The sequence below is a fragment of the Equus przewalskii genome, chromosome 8 (assembly GCF_037783145.1).
Source record: "Equus przewalskii isolate Varuska chromosome 8, EquPr2, whole genome shotgun sequence".
Classification (NCBI taxonomy): Eukaryota; Metazoa; Chordata; class Mammalia; order Perissodactyla; family Equidae; genus Equus; species Equus przewalskii.
This window is the reverse complement of record NC_091838.1, coordinates 6,643,444-6,669,062: the sequence shown is the minus strand read 5'-3', so window position 1 is coordinate 6,669,062 and position 25,619 is coordinate 6,643,444. Positions and strand designations below refer to the sequence as shown.

Below are 25,619 nucleotides of genomic sequence, written 5' to 3'. Positions count from 1 at the left end.
TTTGATCCCACGAATAAGTTAATACAGTGTTCATTGTAACTCCAAGCCTGAAAGGAAATAGGCGCCAGGGGAGGATTCTGGCCCAAGGATGGGGTTTGGGGCTGGGGAAGACGAAATTTAAAGATGGAAGAGCAAGACTGGCTATGGTGTTTGGTGGCCGAGGAGCAGAGGCTGGTGAAGACTGGATATCAGCAGCCTCTGAGATAAAGTTGGGAGAAGTATGGGCCTGTGACCAAGAAGAAAAGTGGCAGTTGTAGCTGTACCTGCAGCTTACTGCTTGCCTGTACTTCAAGTAAGTGTCTCACATTTGACTTAATCTATAGGGAAGAATGATCAGAGATTAATAAATAGGTTATAAATCCCTTAAAAATAGATAAATGCTTTAAAGAAATGGACATTCAATCTTAATCTCTGAGAATTGCCTACCTCTCCCTCCCAACCAAGTTGCCCACTGATGGAAGGAAAAGGCGGCCGGTGGAGAGGCCACGTTCACAGTCAGCATCACCCAGAATTGTTTGGTTCCGGCTCCCAGCATCTCCCTCTGTCGGCTGTAATCCACATTGCTGCCATCTTTGATAACCTACCACGGAGGGACAATAGCTTCAAGCACGTAGTAGCTTCCTAATAAATGCTGGTTGTTAGTATTAGCTTTTTTTCTCTCTCTTAGAGTTAAAATCTGTAGCTAGATGTCTCTGAATGTCCCTTTTATCATTTTAATGCAGGCAGTGATTAACTGTAGTTTTTAAAGGAGTGCTTTCCTTTTCCATCAGAAGACTCGAGAATGACTTCAGGCCTCCTCTGAGAACAGGGGAATCATGTGGAAAAGGCTTTCGGGGGAGATCAAGATAAAGCCTGCTAATGTTACTCTGTGGCCTCACACTGTATTGCCGAGGAAAAGGCAGGGGTTAGGACTTGACACGTCCAGCTCTTTCTACTGGGAGAAAGAAATGATGGTGGGAAGAGAGACCGCATACAAAAGTGAGAACGGAGAGCGCCTTAAGGAAATGTCTTTATATTACAGATCAAAGAATGGATATTCCCATCATCCTTTGTCATCCTGACCTTACGCATTCCTTGAATTCCTATCCTGACATCATCGCTCAAGATTTGTGGCTGTAAAACTGATGTGGATACTCATAATGTTGGCAGAGATTCCTTATGTTTGTTTTTAAATTCTTACATCCATAGAATACAATTCTTACAAACCTATATTTTAAGTAGGCATCAGAGGAAACTGTGTGTTTCATTAGTCATAAGTCATTCACCAGCCAAGAAACAAGAATTCAGGATTGAGAAAGGAAGATGAATAAAGTTAGAGTTTCACCTCCAAGAGAAGCTAGTTGCACAGGCTGCAGTGTCAGAAGGATGTGAAAGGCTTTTAGTGGCTAAAGCATTCCTGACGCTTCTTACCCTGTTGTACATCTTCTTCCTCCATCCCCACCCTCTCAACACTTTTTCAGCAAATAGACTTTTCTGCTGTCAGCCTTCTACCTTCCCTGGAGCGGAGGCTATCTCTTATTATAGAGGGACAAAGGTGACAGGGAGAGGAAATTCGGTGTCCTGTGGCTTTCTCTTTGAGCCAGCAGCCCACTTAGAAGTGGAGGCATATGCTTATGCACTGTTTGCGTGGCTTTCTTCCTCAGTCTGCAGAAGGTTCCTCATCTGGAAAATGGGGATAATAGTCGTAGCCATTATTATTCTCTGAAAGTCAGCCATTTATCTATTCCTCCTTTCCCATGAAGAAAGAGCATTCAGTTTCTGCTGAACTCTCTTTTCTTCCTGCTCCCAAAGAAGAGAGCACCTTCTTGAGAGGGTGGATGGTCCACATTAGTGAGAGCTAGTGAGAATGAGGGCTCCCCAAAGTTTCTGCACACTTGGCAGTGGTCAAACCTACTGTTCTGAACGGCCGACAAAAACTTCTGGAATTTGAGATGTTACTTGTGTGGCTGGTGGTCAGACGTTCAGTGGAGTCTCAAACGTATTCTTCTGGGAATGAATAAAAACACGATCATAGCCTGATGGAAAGGCAAGGGACCTTGGAGATTCCACAGCAATTCATGTAGAGAGAAGGATTCTGAGAGGGAAAAGCCATAAAATAAACCATCACTCCAAGATGTCTTGTAAAAACAGCAGTTGGTTTTAGAAATATTTAATCCCAAATTCCACTGAAGTGCACGTGGTATTTCCTGTTTCTGGAAACTCAGAGGAAAATTAAGCTCTGTTTGAAAGAAAGCAAGCAGAGCCAGATGTTGGTGTGGTACTGATCTGCAGAGCCTGACACTCATGTGGCGGCAGCCGGGGAAATGCATGACAGCTGTCTGAAGCCATGGAAGCCTAATTTCTCTTGGCTAGGAAAGAAACAAAGTGTGGAGGCTGCTTTGTTTATATATATAAGGGGACAGCTGAGCCTGAGAGACTTTATTTTGGTTTGTGAAGCCAGTAACAGCAATTTAAAATATTATTTATGTTTCTTTGACATACTTTGTCCAAATCACTTATTCGGGAATGTTCAGTATACAACCAGCCACAGTGCCATTCTAAGGAGTTGTTTTGTTTTGTTTTGTTTCGTTTAGAAGATACGAGACTATTACATTTTGAAATCAGTTATAGGCAGTCTGATGGTAGTATGCTTTGTCCCTATTAATAATTATAATTTTTTTCTGAAAATGTATGATTGGATTTAATTAACAGAGCCTTGAGAACCAGCCCCGATGGCCTTTCAGTTAAGTTCTGCACGCTCCACTTCAGTGGTCTGGGTTCCGTTCTGGACGCAAAACCACACCACTCGTCTGTCAGTAGCCACGCCGTTGTGGTGGCTCACACAGAAGAACCAGAAGTTACAACTATACACAACTATGTGCTGGGGCTGTGCAGGGGAAAAAGAAGAAAAAAAGGAGTCAGGTTGGCAACAGATGTTAGCGTAGGGTGAATTTTCCCTTGCCACAAAAGAAAAGAGTCTTGAATATATAGACATTATTAAATTTGCTTTGTCTTTCACTGTACCCTACCCTAAATGTTCTGCTTTGCTCACACTGGCTTTCTCTTCCTTGCTTCATTACCCTTTGTACTTTCTTGCGTTTGTGTTTCACTGCTGTATTTTACTCAAGTTCTCCTCTCATCTCTGTTGTTCAAATACCAGCCATACTCTAACGCCTAATGTATTCATCCCACTCCACATCCTGTCCATGAAGCTGACCTTGATGGTCCTAGCTCCCCTGCTGGAGAGGTCTCTCCTCCTGTGAGCTTCTATAACACCTACTGTCTCTATCAACCACAGAGCACTTCTAAACTATCCCTGGTTCCTGGCATAGACTTTCAAAAGCCCTTGGAATTTCTTGAGTGGTAGGAGTGTCTTATTTATTTATTTATTTTTTTGAGGAAGATTAGCCCTGAGCTAAGATCTGCCAATCCTCCTCTTTTTGCTGAGGAAGACTGGCCCTGAGCTAACATCCATGCCCATCTTCCTCTACTTTATTGTGGGACACCTGCCACAGCATGGCTTTGCCAAGTGGTGACATGTCCGCACCCGGGATCCAAACCGGTGAACCCCGGGCTGCCGAGAAGCAGAACGTGTGAACTTAACTGCTGTGCCACCCGGCCGACCCCAGGAGTGTCTTATGATATTCATAATGAACCCCATTTGACCATACCTGAGTTTATGCTAATGAGATGTGAAAGGAAACCAATTGTGTGCTTAAAAGGTTGGAACCTTCAGCCTCACTCCCTGACCTCTGGGGAGGGGGGCTGGAGACTAAGTTCAATCACATGGCCAATGATTTAATCACTCATGCCTATGTAATGAAACCCTGATAAAAACTCAGGACATCAAGGCTTGGGGAGCTTCTGGGTTGGTGAACATATTGATGTGCTGGGAGGGTGGTGCATCCTGACTCCACAGGGACAGAAGCTCCTGCACTCATCGTTCTTCCAGCCCTCACCCTACGTACCTCGTCATCTGTATCCTTTATAACAAAACAGTAACCATAAGTATAATGCTTTCCTGAGTTCTGTGAGTTGCTCTAGTGAATTATTGAATCTGAGGGAGGTTTGTGGGAAACTGTGAATTTGTAGCTACGTCACAGAGAAGTGCAAGAAGCCTGGGGGACCCACTTGCATCTAGCATCCAATGTAAGGGCAATCTTGTTGGGGACCTTGCTCTTTAACTTGTGGGATCTGATGCTAGCTCCAGTTAGTGAGTATCAGAGTTGAATTCAATTGTAGGACACCCAGTTGGTGTCAGAACACAGTATTATACAGTGCATTTAAAAAGACACCATGTCTTTGTGTTGTCTTATTTATAGCTTTGATTAACATATAGAGCAGAAATGACATCACCATCTCAAGATGAAGAAGAGAGCAATTATATCAGGTGCTTATGTCCATACCAGTCAGTCTGCAATGTTGATCGATGGTCAGTGAAATAATCAACAAATTTTAGTATGGGCATTCCATCTCTCAAGCTGGACTGTAGGATTTGGGAGTAAAGTCCACATTTTCTACATCTTTGTATTTTGAACCATGCCTAGTGAATTGTCTTAAAAACTCTAAATACTAATGACTTGCTTTATGGTTGATATGATGCACAAATAAATACTTATTAATTATAATATTCACCTTGTATATCATGCCTATTTAACCATCTTGTCTCTCTGGATATTACTTTAATACTCCTTTTTCTCTCCTTATTTCACAAATAGGAAAAGCTAAGCCATAGATAAGCATCTTTCCTAGGGTTTCAGAGTAAGTCAGGACCAGAACTGAAATTAAAAATCCACTTCCTTTGGCTTTCTAAGCTTATTACTTGGCTTATCATGCTCTGCTTATGTATTAAGAGCTACTGGTCATTTCCAATCCCAACCATTCTATGGGTGATGATAGTGATGTGTAGCCACTGAAGTTCAGAATCAGGTTCTATCGTGCTTGTGTACTTGTCATTCATCTTAGAATCGTTCGTTTAGCCTTGTGTTTATGCTAGTAATTAAACCCGATGCCTTCTTGCCAAAGGAGAATCATTTACACTGATAGGAAAGGTTAAGAATCTAACTTAATTTAAGATACACCCTTAAAAAGGAAAATAAACAGACTTCAAGTATTGACAAAAACAGAAACAAGAAACATTTAAAAAAAGAAATCTCAAGAGCATAAAAGTAATTGTATTGCTTACCCAGCGGTTAAAATTTAATTAGCCCTATTGAGTTGTAGCCGGACTCACGCTTTGAGGCTTCTTCATGTTATAAATCAGAAATGAAACAGTAACTTTGAGTTTTTAATGACTATGGGGGATACCAGCCAACAATTTATTTCAGGAGAACAGAGAAAGAAATCTCGTTTTATTTTATCAGATTTAATGTTGCTCTTCAGAAGTAATGACTTGCTTTTCTGACACACCAAACTTTTGCTTTGTTGCTAACAGAATCTCTAAAAATGGCATCAGGGAGCAGTCATTCCTGCAACATTCTACTTGACAACATGCAATCGTGTTCATTAAGAGCTTCGAATTGCCCTCAAACATGTAGTAGGAAGCTTCAAAGTTTGTTTAACCCAGTGCTGAGTACCCAGCAACTCAATAATCAACATGTGTTTATAGGCTGACTCTCAACACATTTCCCTAGGAGATTTATCTAAATGGCACACTGACAGAAATGATTGTTTCCTGGAGACTTAGGTTGAGACAGTCCTTGTGACACTTTCTCACATACAGAGCAGGTGATTTTAATGGCCATTTTGCAGTTAAGGGAAAGGTCCATGATCTCTCCCTTCTAGAAGATTCCTGGATAAACAGTGACATGCTCCTGACCCCAGATGTTTGTTGCATTCAAGCTTTGTTCGCCCTTTCAAGAGAAGACCTCAGAGTTGGCCTGATTTTAATTATTTCCATGGTATTTAATTGCAGGTGAGTCCAGATCAGTTCTTTTGAGATCCACTTACGGTAATTTCAAACGTTCGGAATTTCAGAGCAGCGTCTGAGCTAGACTCTCTGACTTAGGGGTGATGTGGCCTGCTGTAGGCTCACCCTCCCGGGGCCACAGGAAAATTGATCGAGGCTTGGTTAGAAAAAAGTGGCCTTGGCTAGAGAGTTCTGTACCTGCTACAAGAGGGACCACAAAGCAGTTTTTCTTTTCTGTAGGAGATGGAGCCGAGGATGAGATTCAGCTCCCAGCACCATAGTGAGCAGTCTGGGCTCTGGGGGAAGGTAACCCAGGCTGACAAGCTTCACCGAGAGGTACGAGCCTCTTAGTCAAGCTGCTTATTCTCTCTCTGTCTCGAGTCCTCATTTATAAAATGTAGCAGGGACTTATCTTAATATTTTGTAATAAGATAAATAAAACCAGTGGTTTTTCAGCATTTGGCACTGCCTCTGGAACCTAGAAAGGGTGCCAGTAACAACAGAGTGCTTCCTCTGTGCCTGGTGAAGTTTGTGCGTTTTATAGGTGTAACTCCTCTATATTTCACAAGGACCGTGCAAGGTACCACATTCCCACTTTCCAGATGAGGAAACCATGGCACATGCAGGCTAAATAACTTGTCCAAGATCCCACAGCTAGTAAGCAGCAGATTACCTCTGCATAACTCAGGCCATGCAGCTCCAGAGTCCATGTGCTTAGCCACCATTTTCTGCTTCTTCTCTAATAAATAAGTGTGATGTTTAGTTATTGTTATTTTCCTTCCTGTAAGTCTTGCCAACGCTGTGACACAGGCGTGACCTCCGTTGCCTCAGATCTTGTGTCCCGGGAGAAGCAGCAGCTGGCTCCTCCTAATGCTAAGCCACCATGATCCATGACAAGCCACTTGTCACTTGCATCACTCCCATGGTGAAGAGGAAACGGGGGCAGGAAGAGCTGAAAGGCCACGTGTGAGGAGTTATATTTTTGTTTGGATCTGATAGTCTGCTAGCTATGTACATTTAAGATCTCTGGGCTTTAATTTCCTAAATTATAAAAGCCAGTTTCAAACTGGACTATTTCTATGCATCTTCTGTATCTAGAATTTCATGATAGTTTACTTACCTAAATTTAAATATTTACTGAATACCTACTAGGTGAGAGCATGGTGTTCTTTGCCGTGGATAGAAAAAAAAAGTGAATAAGCACAGGATCCCAACGACAAGTGTTTTTCACATGGCATGATAGACACCTGTGTAAGTGAACAGGCTGGAGAGGCTGTGTGCGCTGGGAAGAGCCGGGTTCGAATACAATTTTCCTGTTCTTCCTGAGTGTCACCCTAAACAAATTATCTATCTGAACCTTAATTTTCTCATTGGCAAAATGGGCTTGATCATACTTTCCTTATAAGTTTTGGATCATTGCTGGTACTCATAAATGTTATTAAAAGTATTCAACAAGGAGGCCAGCCCAGTGGCGCAGCAGTTAAGTTCACATGTTCCACTTCTGCAACACGGGGTTCGCCTGTTCAGATCACGGGTGCAGACATGGCATTGCTTGGCAAACCATGCTGTGGCAGGTGTCCCACAATAAAGTAGAGGAAGATAGGCATGGATGTTAGCTCAGGGCCAGTATTCCTCAGAAAAAGAGGAGGATTGGCAGCAGATGTTAGCTCAAGGCTAATCTTCTTCAAAAGAAAAAAGTATTCAACAAATGCTTTGAATAAATACATTATTAAAAAGAAAGAACATAGGGATGTCAGCAGGAAAAATATGTAATACTGTGAAAGTTTAAAAAGCCTATATGGAATCATGAACAAATTAATTTCCATGCTCTGTTTTCAAAATAAACTAAATAAGAGGCTGTTTTCCAAAATGCACTGTAAACTGGTTAAGAAATTCAAAGTCTGGACCCCAAACACAATTTCTGATTAGGGTCGCGTGTAGCTCATGATCTCTAGAAATGCCCTCAGCATATGCTGTGGCAGAGGGTTTGTGCTCATCTGTGTGGGGTGTGGAGAGTGTCTTCTGTGGACGTGGCCAGAGGATGCGTAGGTTGTTTGCTGTCTCAAAACCCCCGTGCCTATAAAAGGCAGCAACATGTGTATAAGCAAAAAAGTGTATTTTCAATAGTGGGCAGTAAGGGAAAGCTCTTCTTTCCCAGACCTGATGTTGTCCTCCATGTAAAGTGAGTTCCACTGGCATGAACTCTCTGGACTCTCTTCTCCTCCTTACTGGTTCCCACTCAGGGAGGGAGAGTGACATATCTGACTAGTGAGGCTGAAAAGCAAAACAGGGCATGGACAACCCATCACCTCCTCCTCTCTTTTGGGTGAGCTGCCAGTAGGAAGCGAGCCCTCTGCTCTGTTCCTTCTCTCCTGTTTCTAGTACAGACTGGTCTGCTCCCGAAGTCTAGCACCCCTGCAACAGAGACGGGGAGCCTGCTTAATTCCAGAGAGGGCCAGCCTGTTGTGTTGCGATGTCTCCGTGCCCATGGATGTGTTGTCACATCCTCCAATAACATCTTTATTGGTAATAAATGCTAGATTGTGGCCTCCACCTACGTACCTTCTCGGTCTATTCGGAATTCAACTGAGGAAAAAAAACGGCGTTAATTATTGAGTACCGTTGATCTCTGACATTCAAGAAGTTGTTGACCCTACCCCGGGGACTTCTGGTTTTCCTGCTCAAATAGGTGGGTTTATACGGATTCATTCACATTACCTTCTTTCATCATCCCTCTGATGGTGCCATGTATTTTTCAGGGTGACAGTGGACTAATGGAGCTAATTTTCACACAGACTTGGAATATTTTAAAGCCAAGTCAATGAGTGGGAAGAACTTAATTTAATAATCATGTCATCCTCTGCATATGAAATGTGCTATAAAGAGATGTCAATGAACACTCTCATAATTATAAACATATAATTTTGATATATTACTTTAATGCTAAGGGAACTTTTTCTGTTACATTATTATCAACACTTGATAAGAATAAAATGTGTATTAAAATGTGACATGTCTATGCAACATGAGAAGCGTGCCACTTAACCAATTTATAAATGAAGAAAAGATAAGGCGGACAGAGACCAAGTTCAAAGACATACTGCCCATTGGTGGCCAAGCTGGGTGCTGATGGTGGATTTGTGAGTGTCCCAGGTACGCCCTCACTCTCGTGTCCTACCTTAATATCATATGGCACAGCTTCCACATTGACCATTTTTAAATTCAGGGCTCCCACAATAATGTTATCTGTTCAGTTCAATTCAGCAAATATTTATTTGATTCAGACTTTCTATATGCTATGTTCTATGTTCTATTTGGGCAAAAGAGCAATGAACCAGACAAATACGGACCATGCCCTCGTGGAAAACAATGGAAAGAACCCAACTGTATTTGTTAGTTAAATTTGTAATTAGCAAAGAAATATTTTCTAAAAATATAAGTGCCATTATTTAAATATATTCACTATTATTTTTATTGCTCTGTTTCTTATAATATAAAAAAATAAGGAAAAAAATCCTGAGTGTTCATCCTTAGGAGGTGACTTCATAAATTACCATACTTCCACTCTATACAATAGTATGTAGTTATTTGATAGAATGAGGTAGGTCTTCTGAAGGAATTTGGGAAAATGTAATGATACATCGCTAAGAAAAAATTTAGTTTTATGTATGATGCCATTTTTGTAAAACAGCAATAGTAGCAATGGTATTATATGTATACTGTCCATGTTAGTTTAGTGAAGGAACAAATAAGGAAGATGAATACCAAATTTTTAACAATGGTTACATCAATTGGGCAAACTTTTAAGTTGTAATACAGAGAAGTAGTGCCTTTAATTAAAAGCACTGAAACAAATGTTTTATTGGTGAAAAAGCACGTAATGTTAAGTGGAAAAAATAGACTATGTCTCAACTAAGAAAAATAAACAGGAGTGTAGTAGAGATGAAAGTGTCAAGTTGTTAACAAGATTTGCCTCAGGGTAGTATAACGATCTTTATAAGTAAATTTTTTCTCTCCCTCTGGACACTTTTATGTACTATCTGTATTTTCTACAGAAGCAGGCGTTACTGTAACAATCAGGAAGAAGTGAAACTTATAAGGAAGATGTTTGTGCCCTTTGACTTATTAATTCCACTCGTTTCTTTTTGAAAACAGAACATACCAGAAGAATCCAAATGAGAGTAAGTTCTCTCAAAGTAATTATAAGGCGAGGCTGTGCCGTCTTCCAGAAGTGATTATTTAAAACCATTTTTGGAACTTCTTTTGGATTTTCCAGTGCATTCCACAGAATCACTGGAATATCATACCCACTCCAATTAAGCAGAAAGTTTATCTCTGAGCTCCTCTCTGCATGCTAACCACGTTCCAGTCATTCTGGGTAGGGCCCACTCCATGCTAATCTGTGGTATTATGATGTAAATTCCTAGGAAAAACAGCTCATCTCTCCGATATTACACAAGGCTTTCCTCTCTAGCTATTAGCTATTCAAAAAGAGGCATATTCTAAAGCCAGTCCCAAAATAATAAATAATAAATAGAATCTTCGTAGGTAGAATTTATATTCTCAAACCCAAAGAGCTTAAAGCTTGAGTCATTGCTTACTTTTTGACTGTGAAGTATTGAGGGTAAAGTAGACAATCCATTTGACAAACAATATTGATTGTCCACCATGGTTCATCTTCTCATCTCCGGGAAGCTCAGCCGCCGATGTAAACAGCAATTACACCAGGTGTGGTCAATGGTTGTCCAGACCACTTCTGAGGCACTTAGGCTGGGCACCAGGGGGTAGGGATGTGGAGAGAAGGGAAATTCACAGGGAAGGGCAGAGCTTCATTCCTACCTGGAAAATCTATGCTGTTAAAACCTGGAGTGGAGCAGGAAGACCCGAGGTGGCCTTCCGTCGCTTTCAGGTGGTTGAACTTGAACGTGTCAGTTCACCTCTGAACAGTGAATCTCTGATTTGCTCTGTGCTGAACTGAAAAAAGCTACAAAAAATATACAAGTGCTTTACAAAGTTATTGTGAGGATTAAAGGAGAGAAGGTATGCAATAGCATATTTTATAAAGTTCAATCCATAAATTGGATATATTAATAATCAAGGGCATGTTTATATCATTTGGGACACACAGTACAGTGTCTTCCACTTGGTCATTACCCGTTAAATACTTATTAAATTTACTTGGTGTGGGCCAGCCGGTGGTGCAGTGGTTAAGTTTGCACGTTCCACTCCGGCGGCCCGGGGTTTCCCAGTTTGCATCCCAGGTGCGGACATGGCACCACTTGTCAAGCCATGCTGTGGCAGGTGTCCCACAATAAAGTAGAGGAGGATGGGCATGGATGTTAGCTCAGGGCCAGTCTTCCTCAGCAAAAAGAGGAGGATTGGCAGCAGATGTTAGCTTAGGACTAATCTTCCTCAAAAAAAAAAAAAATTTATTTGGTGAGACAACAAATATTAGTAATAAAGTAATGTTTGGGCAGCTATTTTCAATAGAAAAACAAGGTTCCCTGGGAAATGTAAAATTAGAGACAGTTATCACACTTTGCATGGGCACAGAATACTTAACATCAGGCCATCTTCGAACTGGTAGGATAACGTGTGGTCACTGGCCTCATCTTTCTACTGGTGGTTGGTCGTGTCTCATCCGTTCTTTCCTCCAGCTCCAATTCATTGACTCAGGTGACTCATTGATAAAATTATTCAGCCGGGAAATATTATTTGAGAACTAACACGCTACTAAGAGCTATCGATACAGTGGTAAGGAATGCACACTGTCCTTGTGGAGGTTATGGCACAGTGCAGGAGACAGATAACGGTCAGGGAACCACACAAACCATCATAACTGTGGCAATCGCTTGGAAGGAGAGAGATGTAATGCCACAGGAATCTACAATTTCTGTGTTTGATTTAGTCAAAGAAGTCAGGAAAGACTTCTGGCAGTGGCCAAAAGATGCAGAGGGGAGACAAGAACATTCTAGACACAGGAAACAGCTTGTGCAAAGGCCCTGAGGCAAGAGGGAGGATGGCAGTATGAGTAAATAAAAGAAGGCCAGGGGTGGCTGAATTGCAGAGTTAGGGGCTTGTAGAAGAAGCAGCAGCTGGAGAGGCTGATAGGAGCTGAAAACCACGTGAGACTTGAAGGCCAGGTTAAGGAGTTTGCAATACTTTCAAAGAGCAGTAGGAAGCTAACTAGGATTGTAAACAGGTGTGTCTTGATCAGATCTGTATTTTGGGGGAAAAAAAAATCACTCTCATTGTGTTTGGATTGGAGACGGGCCAGGTTGATGTATTAGTTTTGTATTTCTGCTGAAGCAAGTTACCGCAATGAAGCAGTTTAACACAATATTGGAGTTTTTGTAGGTCAGCGGCCTGGGCACAGCTGGGTTCTCCTTTAGGATCTCCCGGGGTAGAAATACAGGCATCAGCTGGGCTGAGGGCCTCCTCTCAAGTTCGGGGGTTGTTGGCAGAATTCATTTCCTCCTCCAGCTGTCCACGCAGCCCCTCCCATCTTCAGGTCAGTAATGCCACCAGGTCGAGTCCTTCTCACGCTTCCAGTGTCTCCATCTTCTGTGCTGCCTCTGTCCTGCTTCCTCTTCTGCCCTCAGCCCACAGACAGTTCTGCTGCTGAGGGCTCCTGCGGTTACACTGGGTGCACCTGGACCATCCAGGACACTCTCCCCGTTTTAAAGTCAAACTTATGAATAACCTTCATTACATCCACAAAGGCCTTTATGCCATGTAAGGTAAGTCAGTCACCGATGTGACAACAGGGGCAAAGGTCTTGGGGACCAAAATTCTGCCAACCACACCTGATGTAAGGATACTAATTAGAAAGTTATTCTAACGGTTCCAGCAGGAGAGGTTGGTGACCTGGACTAGAGTGGGGCTGGTAGAGACGGAGAGAAGTGTGTTCATTAGAGGAATCTTGGGGAATGAGGGAAAGAACACTCATAAAGGGACACTGAGGTCTCTTGCTTGCACAGTTGGATGAATGCGAAGCTCACTATCTCATAATGCAACTTCTTCCGTTTTTGGACAGTTTTCATCGTGTGTTATTTTTCCCTGCACCTCCAGTATTGCCACCCCATTTCCAGCCTCTCTCTCCTGCATTCAAACTGTCTCTGCATTTCCTCATTTCCACATGGAATCGCATCCCTGAAGATGCTCCCGGCCTCCGACCATTATTGCAAACACACACCAGAGCAGATCTGTGCTATAGTCATTTCCTTCTGATTATAAATACTATATATGTACGGACTATAGAAATCCACACAAAACCAATATCTAAATCTAAGAGAGCAAAAGTTCCAACCCTGGAACTAACCACTGTTTATAAGTTAGAGTTTACTCATTTTGAATTTTTAGATGTATGTAAGTATTTTTTACAAAAAAAGGATAAAAATATACACTTCTACAACAGGCGTATTTTCCTTAGTAATGCATCTGGGCAATCCTTACAGGTCCCATATCTGGAGTTTTCTGGTTCTTTTGGACAGTGGCATAGTATTCTTTAAGTGGATGCACCACAGTTGATTGAACCCGTTTCTCCTTAGTGGCTGTGTTTTCACTTTTTGCTATTCTAAGCGAGCCTTTAGTCAATATCCAGGTACAGATGTCTTTGGCTGCTTATGTGGTGTATCTCTGGGGTAGTTTTCTATAACTGGAATTGCTGGCTCGAAAATTATATATATCTGAAATTTTACTTGTTATTATAAAAGTGTCCTTCAAAAGAAACATAGCAGTATGTTTTTTCAACTAATCTGGGAGTGCCAGGGGGAGGGAGAGTATGACTTTGTTTAGGGCCAAAGGAACCCTCTCAGTGAAAAATCAGAGAGGAGATCAAGGTTATGTCTTCAAGGAGTCTAGAGAATATAAGATTTAACAAAGGTAACGTGTCCCAGTGTTGCTGGCGCTGTGTTATGTACTGAGAATAGTGTAACAGAATGGGGCATAATTCAAAGAAGAGGAATTGAGTCCTATCCTCAAAGATCCTCTGGCCTGGTTGGTAAGCGTGAGGCTGGTGCAAAGCATTCAGGGAGCATGGGGGAAAGAAGGCTGTGAGGAGTTGGGGAAAAGTTTCTCATTTGAGCTGAGTTGTTTTGAGGAGCAGGATTTTGGAGGGAAAGAGTTTGTGTGTCTTTCACTAAATAGCTCAGTGAGTTGGCAGAATGTGCATAGATTTTGTAACTTGAGGAAGAAGGTATAGGAAATGAGGCTGGAAAAGCAGGTGATTTCAGTCTGTTTAAGTTGGGAATGCCTTTCGCTGTAAGTGACAAGAAGGGAATAACAAGGCCTAAACAAATAGGTTTGTTTTTTCTCAAATAAAGTCTAAATGCAGGAGGCCGAGGGAATCGGTTCAGTGGCTAAATGGTGTGGGGGCCAGTGTCTCTGTGGTTCCCTCAGCCTTTCTCTCACGGTGGCAAGATGGCCGCTTCAGTTTCTGATCTCGCATCTGCATTCAAGCCACGAGGAAGGAGAAACGGGTGGTACCAACGCATCTGTTCCCTGCCTCAGGAAAGCAAAAGCTTGCCCAGAAACCCCCACCACAGATTTCTGTTCCTATTTGCCTGGCTATCACTCGCTGCAAGAGAAGCTGAAAGCGTGGAGAACAGAAGGTCCTAACTGGTTTAGTCCAACTATGACCATTGCTGGGAAATGGGCACACAGGTTCCCAAACAAAACCAAGGCTCTTGTAGCCAGGAAGAAGAGGGCACAGACATTAGGAGATGTCTAAAGCTTTCCTCGGGGCTTAGATTTCGAAGGGCCTGTGCACTCTACAGGAGCGTGAGTTTCTTCCTATGCCAAAGGCTGCCGACCCCTCGGGGTTTCATGTGGTTTATAAAGCTTGCTCGTACTGACTGTTCTTTCTCCAATAATTCCAAGATTCCAGACTTGGTGGAAAATTGTTTCAGAGTGACAGCCACTGATCAAATGAACAAGTCCCCTTATTTACTTTACAGCATGAAAGGACAAGATTGTGCCGTCGCTTTCATCTGCAGCACTTTCCTCGACTTCAAAAAGAATATTATAAACAAAAGCGCTTCACAGGATGTGGAGATGAAAATCAGTCATGAAACCAGTTTACATGGCACAGTTTAGGAAGAATCATAAGGGATAAACAAACCTCTTTTAAAAAAAATCCATATTTAGACATAAATGTATAATTACTCTCGAGTTATTATGGATTTTGAAACATCTGTAACTGGGTGATCATACAGTCAGCTCAAATGTGCCATAGTTTTAATGGTTCCACATGGTTTTTCTTAAATATAAAATAATTTATTTTCATCAAATCAAAATACCTGAAAACTGTTGCTAAACATCCCGTATTTAGTTTATCTATAAATTCATATTATTTCACTCTGATTGCTCATGTGTTTATATTTAGTAGAGAAACAAATGGCAGCTTAGGAGATCAGAATAGGAAGTCCGCTATGAATCCTTCATAAGTTAAATATTAAAGTAACCTGTTAAAAACTTAAAGAGAATGTTTGGAAATTATTCAACTGGCCTTATATGTTATAATCACTATTCTCTTGTTAAACATTAAACATATTTTGGGATAGAGAGGAGGATCATTTTCTTAAACTATTGGTTTTTTTTTTTAACTAAACACTTCTATAAAGCTATGATTTCTTATGTGAAAATATTAGTAGAAAGATTGCCAGTCTAACTGTATTCTCTACAAACACTCTTTAGGGTTTTGCTCCACAGCATGTGAATAAGTGGTTTTAGTACTTTTTACCTAGAAAATGTTGATCACATGAAATGTTATTTCATGTCATTATTGGTTTCAATAAAAGGGCATAAGTGTTTCGAACTTTCAATAACGAACACTTACTTGACCTGAGTTACTAGGTCCATCCCACACTAAATTGCTGTAAAACACAACTGCAGGGACACAAAAGGAAAAAAAAAAACCATAGGCAAAGACTTGGCAGTGACAAACCCACCAATATTTATCCATCTGCACCATAGATGAAAAATACACTGAGGATTGAGTGATTTCAGAGTAACAAGCATAAGCCCCCTCCCACAAGGATATTGCAGATGATCAAGCAAAACCCATTCTTTTTTTGTCATAAAAAGTGTTCCCTTCCCTTTCATTTCCCTTAAGACTCCCTCTTCTAGCCCGTTGGTACTGACCAGTCTGCTCTGGATATTACCCCTAAAATGGGCTGGGGTGGCTCATCCTTCTTCCTTCACTAGCTGTGTCAGTCTGAGTCCTCTGGGAAGCTGAGGGCAAGAGTGCAAGATGTTTATTCAGGGCATTGCCTGTGGAGAATCTAAGAAGAGGGAACAGGAATAGACAGAGGAGACCTCAGACTGCCCTACAGACCTGACGCCTATGAAAGGAGAAAGAGAAGGAAGGACTGGGTACACAGAGCCTCAGATCACAGGGCAATGTTGAGACAGTCTCAGCCAGACGGATAGGAAACACCCAAGAGAAAGTGCCCATTGAAGAGTTTCCCTCTTGGTCAGCAAGGGTGGCTTTACCATTGGCGTGAACCCTAAGGAGTGACTGCTAGAGAATGTCAATCACCTCTGCTCCTTAAGAGATTCTCTTGAAGGGAGAGCTGAGCGGGGCATTCCTGTGGCCACGACACCAGCATTAGCTTCCATATTCTAGATCAGCTTGTGATGCTCCCCTATGTGAGAGGCTGCAGTAGCTCCCTATTGGCTACAGAATAATGTCCAACAGGCACTGAAAGTTTCTGAAACCTTGACACTGGATTCATTTACACCGTCTCCTTTGAGTGTATCTCCTCCTGACTCCTATTCTCCAGCCAGCCAACTTCATGCCATCCCCCAGAGGTCCAGTGTCGTGGGGTGCCTCTGAGCTCTTGCTCCAGCTGGTCTTGCACCTTCATACTCTCCTTCTCAACCTCTCAAAATACTTCTCACCTTTCCATATCCATGCAGACTCCTTCTCCTCTGAGACATCTTTCTTGAACCATCTATTCAGGTGCATCACCTTTCCTTTGTGCTCAAACATCCTATTGTGCAGAGGTCAACTTGGCATGGATTGCATTTTACTTTGTTTTATGTCTTTTCTTCAAAGATCTAGAGGACAGGGACCATATCTCTAGGACCCTTCTGGGGTCTTGTACATAGCAGTCCTAATCTGATAAATATTTATTGAAGAGAAATTAACCCAAATGCTGGAAAGGATGTTTGTTTGTCAGGAGAGAGGATGCGGGAAAAAAGATGGAATTATCCAAGCAACCCCCAAAACATTTCTGCACACATCTCCCCGAATCCTCTTGGCCTCTCATGGAGAGATTCAAGATTCCCTCTCCTGGAACTTGAGCACACAGTGTCTAGAGAAGTTGAGAGATAAGGGACAAGGGAGCAAATGGAGCTTCCTTTTTCTGCAGCCCTTAGAGAGCTCAGCACTAAAGGAGAGAATCAAATCTGTGTTATCCTGTGTAATGCTTCCCTTTCTTTCTTACATGTATCTCCACGTGGTCCAGGCTTCTCCCACCTGGTTCTTATGTGAAGCCTAGACGACATTGCTCATGCCTCCTGATGTTTATCTTTGGGTCCCTATCACCCAGCAGAGGGCCTGGCAGAGAAATGGTGGCAGGGAGCTGCGTGAGTGTGGTGTGCAGTGAGCAAGGAAGTGGGCACGCTTACAGAAGCAGAGATCCTATCAGCACAGGGTGGTTGCCAAGAAATCACAGAGAGAACTACAGAGACCAAAAAAATCACACGAGGTGAAGGGACACACGGCAGCATGCAGAAAAACAAACGAACAGGAGAGACACTCTGCTTGGCAATGGTCAGTTGGATTAGACTATTTTTCACCCCGCAATAGAAGTAAAACTATTAACTGGATTCAAGTTAACTAGTCTTTATTGTGTGCTCATTTTTGCACAGGGTCATTCTTGTCTCTGTGGTTGAGACAAGAAAGAGTAGGATATAACCAATTTCTGGTTGCAAAGTACTTATAATCCAGGTGGGAACACATGTACAAGCACACATTAAAGAGTTTAAAAACAGCACGGTAGAACATGCATTTGAGTTTCTTTTCCCTCTTACATTTAGTTTACCTATAAGTCCTGATGGCTTAACCTGCAAAATATGTCCCAAATCAGTCAACTTTGTCCATCTTCACCATGCAACCTGGGTCCAAACCCCGCTCGTTTGCCCCTGGACCTGCAACACCACCGAACCGGTCTCCTTCGCTCTGATTTTGTACCCTCATGGTCCATTCTTTGCCCAGTAGCCAGAGAGCTCTTTCAAAAAACACAAATCATATCTCATGATTTCCTGCCTAAAACCCTCCCATGGCTTGCCGATGTAGTCGGAGTAAAGGCTGAAGCCCTTACGTGATCCAGCACTAGCCTGCCTCTCAGATCCATCTCCTCCAGGCTTCCCCTTGCTCACTATCCCAGCCATACCACGCTTCTTTCTGTTGCTGGAAACTGCCATGCTTGGTCCCTCCTTAGGACCTTTGTAGATGTTGTCCATTCTGCCTGGGACACTTTGCACCCCGTCTTTGCAGGACTGGTTCCTTTGATTCATTCATGCCTCAGCTCAGATGTCATTTCCTCAGTGGAGCTCTCCTTGACCCCCCAATCTAAGCTACCAATCTCCCCTTTAGCCATTTTCTCATAGCACCCCTTTATAGACCTTCACAGCACTTAGCAGCACCTAAAATAATCTTTTATTGTCTATGTGTTTATTGGCTGCCCTTCCCCCGGAGAATGTAATCTCCTTGAGAACAGAGATCTTGTTTTTCTTTGTCAGTACTGTATTTCTAGTGCCTAGCATCATGCCTTGTGTATAGTCGAGTCTCATTAAATGTTGAGTAAATGAATGAAAAATATGAACTATCAGAAAACAAAGAAAGGAGATTGTAGCTCAGAGTAGTTGGGGAAAGTTCTTGGAGGAAGAAACATGATTTTAGATGTGAAGAATGGTGTGGGGAGCAAAGACTTAGAGGCAGGGATGTGCACCTTTTTGTGAAAGGGAGGAGCCTGGCCTGGCTGCAGTAGAAGGTACACACAGGTAAAGATGGAGCAGGTGTTATGTTAGTGAGTGGAATGTGGACAGAATCAGAAGGCAAAGGAAAGTCATTATACCACCAACTGGTGTGTATGCGTTTTGCCCCAGGTGTCAAAGCTCTGAAATTCCACAGGGGACCTGAGAGCTAGGATGCCTGTTTATCATCTTTTTTCCAATTTCAACAAATATGGAACAAATTACAGTCCCTGAATCATGAACAGAATAAAAAAAATTTAGTAAGCCCCAGCTATTTCCTATTTATACTACTGATGGTGATTTGATTTGATTTTTTGGCCCCTCTGTTTCTCATGAAGCGGTTGACCATTTTGACAGAGCAGCTCCCTGAATTATTCAGTCTAGGAATAGTTTTCATTTCCTTGACATTTTATTTTCTCTCAGGAATGGCCCTTGTAGAATATGCATTTCTTTTCCTTGAATGAAATAATGTATGTGGAAGTACTTTGCAAACCATCAGTCACTACCAAATGGAAGGAGAGATGATTATTACCTCTAAAGGTCTTCAGGGACACACGCTACTGAAAGTATACAGTCTCACTGCTCCGGTTTTCTTGCTTTTTATTGCAATAAGATGGACTATTTTATTATATCTGCAGATTATTTTCTGCTACTGTCAGGAGGCAGACATGTCTGTCTGTACATTGCCTGGTTAAAATTAATGAAACCCACATATTTCCGAGAGAAATCTTGGATGAACAGTCCATCACATAGCGTATTGTTTGTTTAGAAGAAAGAAGAATTGAGATTCTGCCTATTTGAAAGACTTATTCCTCCCAGTCTCCACTTGGCTCTTTTCTCTTTAGCACAGGATGTCTACATGCAGAGTTAGGATGAACAGCATCTTCGGTGAGCGCCCCGGGTTGCAATGGTGGGCTGCAGAGGTGGTGAGACTTAGGTTTTGTGTTCTACTTAACAGTGAAACTGTTCTGGTAGAGAGTCTAAGGAACATACTCAAAATATGAAAATATTTTCCAAAATGGGATCCATCTATCTTAGTCCTGCCTAAATAGCTCAGTCATGGTTCCTGAGCATAATATTTATGGGGTCATGTGGATGCTTCCTGTGCAACTTTTTTTCAAAGTGATCATTCTTCCATTTTATAGATATCATAGGAGAAACAAATTCTAGGAGATACCAGGGCTCCTGGGTCCATCTCCAGTAAAAGGCAAGACTCAACATTCAGTTAGGAGGCAAAGGGCAGACAGAGATAACAAAGAGTGGGATGGTTTTGAGTTCTGGCTTGAATAGAATTCCAACGAAATGAGCTGCAGTGGAAGAGCAGAGGGTGGTTCAGGCAGCTCTATCTGAATAAATGTAAGAGACCAGGAACCCACAAGAGGTTTTCATCAAGGCAAAGGAAAACTCAGTGTTTCCGGCGGAGAAGTAAGTGGAATGTAAGAGCAAACACAAACTTCTAAGAGAACAAGGGAGACAAAGATGCTACCTGGTTTAAGAATGGACTGGGGTTAAAACTTGTCTCATTTGCCAGATAAACCTGGACTTGGACTGCAATAATAATAATAACAATAATAATAACATCTGCTATCTGTTGAGCTTTCTATGCAAGAGTTGCCACACTAAGCATTTTCCTGAATTACCCTGCAGAATCTCATTAATCCTTACAACTTCACGACTAAGAACTAAGCTGACCCTTATGTTATGGTTGAGGGAACAAAACTTCAAGAAATCTAAGATATTCAGGTGTTGGAGCCAGGACCCAAACAATGTCTGTCTGACTCCAACACACATAATATAACTATTTCTCAAGGACATCATATGGTTTTGGATTTGTATTCAATTGGAAAAAGAGAGAAGCAGCTACAAAGAAGCTAAAATTAACCTTAATTTTTTGCCTTCTGAAAATAATATACATAATTCTTTAGATAACCTCCACTCCTAAAGGTAACTGCTGTGAACGCTTCAGTTCCGCTATATATGCAGTTGTTTGTTTACTGTACATCTTTCTTTTCTTAGTGGAGATCATCTTATAAACAGTATTCTGCAACTTTTTGTATTAAAAATATAGCAATCCTTTAAGAAAGTGATACCTTTCCATATTTGTGCACCTTTTCCCCCTGAGAAAAACAGTGCTACAAAATGTCTATGTTTGTATGTGTACATATAAGCACGTATGTGTATGTACATATGACGTGTATATGTGTACACACACGCACACGCACAGTATATACATATCCTTTAACAGATGCTGCCAATGGGGGTTCTACCAATTCGTATTTTCACCAGAGTATGATATAAGATCCTCCCTTTATTCACATCTTTGCAAAAACTAGTTGTTATTAACTTAAAAAATTTTTGTGATTCTGATAGTGGGGAAATATCTCATTTGTTTGCATTTTTTTGGTTATTAAAGATGAACATTTTTCACATATTTAATGATCTTAACATAAATGTGTTTCTGAAATATGTTCATAGAAATATATCTTTTTTCTCTTAACCACTATACTATTTTCTGTGTATCTGTAGTTTTAGACATGTGCATAACAGATGAAATGGGAAGTAGGGATGGGTAGCTTTAGGGAAAGAATGACTGTGGTGGAGGTAAGGGTTGGTACCGTAGGAAGGGGACATTGGGACAGTCCTTGACTGTTTTACATAGCTGTCCCAGAAATATTTCATGACCAAGGCTGTTGGAAGGAAATGCTAATGTTTGAATGATAACAAAAGAATGTTTCAAAGCACTGTTTCTAGTCTTTGATCACTTATATTCTCTTATTATGAAGTTTTTTTCACATCTAGATATCTGATTTCTTCCAGTTTGTAAAGTGGGGTCAAATTTTTCTTTCTTTTTAAAAGGATATCTTGAATACAAGAAAAAAAAAAGACTTGAAAACGCTTTGAAAACATCATTACTCCATAGCATGATAATTACTTTTATTTTCTTTTATCAGTGACATCCTCTTGGATCTGATCTAACCCATTTCAAACCCACCCACACACTCTTTTCCCATCTCTCTTCTAAAAACACTTACTTTTTTGAATAGTGAAAACAACAGTACATCTTTGCCATTCTCTTGGATTGCCTTTCATTCGTCTTTCAGGCTTGAGGAAAGACGCCTTCTTCTAAAGTCAAGATGGAGAGTTATCTGAGTTGTCTCTTCCTTAAGGACTGAAAGTGAGAGAGCTTTATAAAGAAATACAAGGTTCTGGAATTTTGCTTTCTTTGGATTAAGAAAAATCTCAACCTGTTGTCCTTCAGGGCTACACAAAACACATGTGTTAAATCAGGATTTTCCTGATAAAGGTGGACATGGGCTCTCTTGACAATTTGACCTATTTGAATTCAGTTGGGCTGCTATACGTATGCCTGGAAGGTCCATCAAAGAGTGGATATCATAAATCAAAACAAAAAAAATTCCACTAGGCTGTATTAGAACAATTATCCATGATCCATTAGAATTGATGCCCCAAATCTTCATCTAATCAAATGCAGTTTTATTAACCACTGTACATTTTTAATAGGCAGCTGGCTCTATTCATTGTAATTCAAGGTTGTGCTTCTGCCACCATCGTAAATCACTTGTTATGCTCTCCTGCTTTATAATACCGGCATAACCTTTTGCTGTATTGTGCTGTCAAAACATTCCAATCCAATTTGATGCAATTTGATCCTACGTGTGTGCATCCCTCTCTAACCTACAGAAGAGCAGAGATAATTGACCACATCTGAGAATTTTTTCTCCAAACACGTCTGATCATTAAAACTCTAAATAAATGAAAAATTCTTGACAATAGTGTTCATCATTAAGAACTTCTTTTCATAGGCTTAGCAAACAAGATGTGGACTGTGCGCAATGGCTAGTCAAAGATGGATGAATAATGGAAGCTTTATTTGCTGAGCATTCCAAAGGCTCCTATTTATGAGCAGCTAAAACATGATTCATTGGATCCATTAGTGGTTCCCACACCCGTGGCAGACTGGCAAGAAAGACCCACATTTCCAGGACTCGTGAAATGGTAGCCCTTATATTGCCTGAAACAAAAATGATTCCACACTATTTTCCATATAGATTGCATACTTGTATTGATTTTTCCCTGACTGTTTTGCAAGTCATAGATCTTCTCCAGATGCTCGGGTCACAGTTGCCAAACAGATGCTCAGTCCAAAGGATCTGTGGTCGTCCACCTCGACAGCTGTTAGGGAGAAACTCTGCCGGCCACAAAAACTGAACGTGGAGTAGAGAGTTGAACAAGGATGTAGTCGTTTTTTTCTCTTATCTGACACTTGAAACACAATATGATGTATTTTGGCTTAGAAGCGTTTTCTTCCCGCTTTCTATTTTTGTATACGTACTATCAGAGAGGAACACAGGAAACCTATGACAGCCCAACCTAGACTGTTCTGAGACGAGACTAGAAATTAAGTTTCTGGCAGGAAACCACATGTATTTTGAAATCCGGTACAATGTGCAACAAAATCATCTCTTCCTCTTCTCTATCCTGTAACAATAGTCATTATCTTCTCTTACTAGAGAAATAGGCCCTTTGTTTTCTCTCTTGTTCATGGGGCACAAGAGGTGTCTTTACAGTGAAATGAACTGCTCGGCTGGACCTGAAGTATTTGCTCTCTTGATGTGCTTTCCCTCTATTGACATTCTTTGAGAAAAACTTAATTTTCCTTTTCATATCCGTCACATGGATATAGAATCAGATTTCATTATGTTTTTTCTATCTGTGGTTTCCCTAGCCATATCCAAGATGCAACTTGGGAAGCAATTCTTTAAAAATAAAAAAGAGCTTACAGCCTTTTCTTGCTTCTGATATTGAAATACACCAGAAGCACTGAGAAAGAAAGACGTGTGCCTTCCCTTATCTAGAAAAGCAGTGAAATGTCACTGCAGAGAAGGACCTCAAATGTGTCACAGCATTTCTGGAGGAAAATTGGATTTATCCCTGATGCGTGGCTGGGGGCCAAGGACCCAGATTAGAAGTACGAAATACACAATTTCTGCTCTGTAACTGTTTTCTGTGTAACAAAGGAATCCAATTAGTGCATAGTATGTATTGTGTATCTCCTTTATGTACACAAATGTGTGTGTGCCATCTAAAGGGTAAATGAGCAGAACCCCCAGCCCTGTGGCCTGAAGGAAAGAGGGCAGACATCCCTCCCACCAGGTGCACAGAATGCTTTAACAAATTAAAAACACACAGCAGTTACGAGGTGTTCCTTCCTCATATTGATGCAGAGAGACAACAAGGGCGGCGCTGACTGGGTATTTGAAGGGTTAAGTGATAAATATCTTCTCTAGGTCTCCTAAGAATGCTCTTTCATGAAGTTTTACACAGAAGACATTCCAAAAGGTAAGAATAGAAAATATAAACGTTAATTAATTTATTCTCTTACTTAATTGCATTTATTGAGTCTTCCTATATGCCAGCCACAAAGAATGATACGCATAGCACCATCACTAACGTAGAACTCAGAGTCAAATGAGTTCACACGAAGAAAGTCATGTGAACACAGGACTATGATACATGAGATCAATGTGGGGAAAAAAAGCATATTTAAAGTGCTCTGGAAACAAGGGCAGGAGTAATTCACCCTGTTTATTTTTTTAGGGAGGGATGTCCCTGCTGACACCTCCTATTCCCCTTTCCTGCTTTATTATTTTTTAAGAGCACGTATTATCACTTGATATAGTATATATTTACTTGTTTATTAACAAGTTTTTTTGTTTTTTTTTTTTACAGTGTGCACCAGCCCTACCCCAAATGTAAAATAGACCCCCTGAGAACAGGAACTTTTCAGTTGTGTTCACAGCTATATCCTAATGCCCGGGACAGAGGTTGACATGGAGTAGTTGCTAAATACGTATTTGTTGAATGAATGAAAGGAGTGCCAGCTGGGTGCGAGATTCTGTATCAGATGCTGGAGATGTGGTGGTGAGTAATTCTCATGGTGAGCTGGACCACAGGCAGCTTACATTCTAAGGGAGGAGAGAGAAACAATACACAAATAAGGGTGATGATTTCACACGCAAATGAGCACTAATGACGTAACAAAAGTGGATGCCCCTGCAGAGTGAATAGGGCTGTTGCTTCACTTGAGAGGCCTGGCCTCTCTGAGGTGACTTTTGGGTCGATCCCGAGACGGTGAGAAGCAGGGAGCCAGGTGAAGATACGGAGAAAGAAGACTTCAAGGGGAAGAAAGAGCAAGTCCAGGTCCTGAGAAGGGAGTGAGCTTGGTGTTTCTCAAGAGCGACACAGGCAGGAGCACCCAGAAAGAACCGACAGACAGAGCGAGAGGTGAAGGGGCGGAGGTGTCAGGTCACACAGGACCTTGTGGGCCAACGCAGGAAGTTTGAATTTTATCCTGGTCTCAAAAGGAAGCCACCAGAACGGTTTAAGTAGGGGAGTGACGGGATTTGATTTATGTTTTAGAAAGTACATTTGCAGAGCTGTTCACAGTCACTGTGCAGAGGTGGTCTAGGAGGAGGCTTGGGGAGGCCTCGCCGGGGAGTCTGGTAGGAAGTTCAGGAAAGACGTGACTAAGCTTGGACTAAGGGTGTAGCAGTGAGGTTGGCAAGAAGCGCTCGGAGCTGGGATGTATCATGGAGGTGGAAGGGACAGGAGTTGAAGGAGGTCTTAATGAGGAGATTGAACAACTGAGTTAGTGAGTGGATGACAGAGGGTGACAAACAGGTTGGTTTTCGTTAAGTGGAAAATATAACTAGAAGAATATAGGAGA

At 41.5% G+C, this 25,619-nt stretch overlaps 1 long non-coding RNA gene across 1 annotated transcript; it reads left to right on the top strand.

Moving 5' to 3' along the window:
- Nucleotides 1–12,157: 12,157 nt before the first annotated feature.
- Nucleotides 12,158–25,398, top strand: LOC139085004 (uncharacterized). Its single transcript, XR_011542955.1, has 3 exons — nucleotides 12,158–12,627; nucleotides 24,181–24,232; nucleotides 24,623–25,398. It is a non-coding gene; the product is annotated as an uncharacterized lncRNA (long non-coding RNA).
- Nucleotides 25,399–25,619: the final 221 nt, after the last annotated feature.